Genomic DNA, 3,753 nt, shown 5'->3' with positions numbered 1-3,753 from the left:
CTCTGAGGACCCAATGAAAGTTGGAGACAACACACATGTAGTGGCACCGCCCAGAGAAGCTCTCGGTTTCTCCAGCAGCTGGATGAGGTGTCATCTGAGGCCCCAATCTCTCTAAATTTTCCCTCTCTTCCTATTCTAAAATTTCTTTAAGGGTATCTCTTCCCTCCGAGTCCAGCTGGAGGTATTCGCTAGGGTCCTCTTGTGACTTTATTTTACTTCTAGATATTCTCCATAGGTTATATGAGTCACTCCATGGTTCCACCCCATTTGCTAGCACTCAAAAGCTTGGAAAGGTAAATGAGATGAAACAATATGGGGTTCTTCTAGGAAAAAGCAACGTAAGGATGGGCATAAATGACCCCAAGAATTGAGCTGCCTCCTATCTTTGCTTTCCTCATCACTTCCTTGTGGGTTTCATCCTAAAGCAAGGACAACAGTTCTCATCCCCAACAGACCCAACATTCCCTTTTTAGAATGAACAGTTACCATCACCTTTACTGTCCTAATACTGGGTTGTCAGAAAAGTCACAACGTATTTTTTTCTATGTTTTTCATTGCAAAAATGCGTCATGACTTTTCCGACAACCCAATAGATAACCTACCCAACAGACATAAATTTGAAAGATCAATTTAATGTCCTCAAGGTAATGTAAAGGAGACATAAAATGAAACTCATATATAATTTAAAAACCTACTTCAATCTGTAAATCTCAAGCATAGCCAAAAGAAAGGTTTAAGGAAGCAGTCAGGAGTTCAAGGCTGTCCACAAATTCCCCAGGAAGACACACGTACAATCACAAACTGACAGAGTGTGCTATACTTGAAACTCAAATACATTAAGTGGTGTGACAGTCCTTCAGGTCCAGTAAAAATCAGCTAATTCCTGGATTTTTAAAACTGTTTGTAGTCTCAGGCTGTCAGAATCATGACTCTAGCTACAAGAATTAGAATGTGGGTTGGTTTCAGGCAACCCAGCACATCAGAGGTGAAGAAAACAACAAATACGTAAATTATCACAAGCTGTTTCTCATCTTAGTTTCTTTGATCCCCACTTCCTATGACTCAAAAAGTTTCAAGGGAGATGCCCATCAATGGCGGCCATCTTGCATTTGGAACACAATGGCCTGAAATGGCGGCTTAGACCACCTCCCTAATATGACCCAAGTGGGCACCATAATGCCTCGCTCATGTGGACGGACTAAAGACCAAAGAGCGCATCAGCAAACAGACAGCTTAGGCCTAAAGGTGGTAGAGCCCACCCACAGGCACTACTCCCGAGCTGTTTTGTCTCCTTGTGGACCTAAGATGTCCCCATTGATGAGGACACCGCTCCTGAACGTTATATTTACATGGAAAACACCCATGTAAGAACATTTCAGACCTGAGCCCTGCTGTCACAGCATGCCAGATGGGAAACTGCAGTGCCCGGAGGCCAGGCCCCCAACCAGAGTCCCAACAGAGCAAAGAACATTGGGCTCCTCACAATGCCCGGAGCCCCATCCCCATACTCTTGGCCTCCTTATAAAGTGGCTGGGTGGGTTTGGGAAGCAGAGACTACGGTGTGTTGGGTGTCAGTTAAAAGCAAGATGAGCCCTCAGAGGACCAAGCAGGTAGAGGGGTGCCAAGTTTGGGGAGCAGGCTCTAAATTAGAATGTAACACAGTGAAGGTGGCAGGCCATACAAGTCAGGAGATCCAGGAACTGTTCTGCCACTTACCATGGTGGTACTTTGAATCTCAGTTCCATTTTCTCCTATGTAAAGCGAGGAAGACTGCAATAATACTTACCCTTACCAACCTCAGGAGATGGTCTGGGTGGAAGGGATTCAATGACTTATTGTTCATGAAGACACTTTGTAGAGCACTTTCCGAATGTTATTATTGTCATTACCATTTTTAAGGAAGCAGCAGAAGCGTGGAGATGAACCTACAGCTCCTTAGGGCTGTGGGGCAAACAACAAATAATCACACATTCCCTACCAGTCAGGCCACAGGTCCTAGTTCACTCGCCAGTGGGAAAGATGAGGATGAAAGACAACTTGCTGAGAGCAAGTGTGCCTGTTTGGGGTCTAGAAAGAAAACAGTCCTGCACCCCGTAATGACATTTCGGTCAGCAACTTACAGCTTACAGGGCAGTGGTTTCCTAAGATTATAATGGAGCTGAAAATTTCCTCTCACCTAGTGACATCTTAGTGCTTAATGGAAAGGGGGACGCCTCCTCAAGAAGAACCTCGGCAGGCCCTTCAGGAGGTGTTCCAGAAGGCACTGTCGTCCCAGGAGGGGACTGCTCCATGCATGTCACTGCCCCCTGGAGACCTTCCAGTGAGAGATGTGGAGATGGGAGACAGGGACATTGATGGTCCTGACCCATGTGGGCCTGGGCTAATGTAAGTGTCTGTCTTCGTTCTTAACAAAAAAGTTTAAAAAGCAAAAGCAAAATCACTTTAAAAATAGAAAAAAGCTTATACTGTAGAATAAGGATATAAAGCAAGAAAATATTTTAGTAGAGTTGTACTACATTTGTGTTTTGAGCTAAGTGTTATTACAAGAGTCAAAAAGTTAAAAAAAATTAAAAAGTTTAAAGTAAAAAAGTTACAGTAAGCTAAGGTTAACTTATTACTGAAGAAAACTATTTTCTCTAAGTTTAGCGTAGCCTGAGTGTGCGGTGTCTACAATGTACAGGCGTGTACAGTATGTCCCAGGTCGTCACATCCACCCCCACGCACTCACCCACTGACCCCCCAGAGCAACGTCCAGTCCTGCAGGCTCCATTCACGGTGAGGGCCCCATTCAGGTGTGCCCGTTTATCTTTTATACCTTATTTTTCCTGTACCTTTTCTATGTTTATATATGTTTAGTACAAAAATACTGACCACTGGGTTACAGCTGCTGACAGTACTCAGTACAGTAACACGCTGTACAGGCTTGTAGCCTAGAAGTGACAGGCTATACCGTGCAGCCTCCGTGTGTTGTAGGCTGGACCATCTAGGTCTGTGTGATGCTCTACAATGTCCACATGACGCACAACAAAACAGCCTAACGACACATTTCTCAGAACATATCCCATCATCAAGCCACGCATGACTGTAGTTGGAAAACCTATAAGGCTGGGAGGTATTTTTGAGAAATATTTCCCAAAATTTCCCCAAAATGTGTTCCACTAGATAGCACCAGAAAGGCTCTGGTGGTGACATCAGTGTGAAAACAGGCTGCCTCACCCAGGCCTTCTCGGAGACCAGGATAGTGAATTTCCAAAGAGGATATGGGATGCAGGATGAGCCAGGTTTATTAACAACAGAGCCCCTTTCCACAGAGCATCTGACAAGGGGTTTCAAGAAGCACACTTTGAGAATTAAACTCTCTAGTTGGGCATAATGTTATATAAGCACATGGACCAGCTTAAAGGGAAAACGAGAATACTGTTGACATTTGACCAATGGTAGGAGCTGCCAGACATGATGGAAAAGGAGAAATCCACTGTCACCAGGGAAACCGCATCCCCTTCCCGGAAACACCCTCGCCCCAGCCCCCCAAGCTCCACCAGCCATGCGACGCTGCGCTCCAGTCACATACATTAAATCTACATTTTTATTTTTTGTTCTAAAATGTGTTTTTTTCCCTCAACGAACTTTAATATCAGTCCAGACCTCCACCTCCCCTTAAAAAACAAAACACGCACACATACACACACACCACCCTCCAACCAGGCAAAAAATCCCCGGCGATTAGTCTATGACAAATATTGACACAAGGGG

The sequence above is a fragment of the Hipposideros armiger genome, unplaced genomic scaffold, assembly GCF_001890085.2.
Source record: "Hipposideros armiger isolate ML-2016 unplaced genomic scaffold, ASM189008v1 scaffold_17, whole genome shotgun sequence".
NCBI classification, from domain to species: Eukaryota; Metazoa; Chordata; class Mammalia; order Chiroptera; family Hipposideridae; genus Hipposideros; species Hipposideros armiger.
This window is presented reverse-complemented; position numbering follows the sequence as displayed.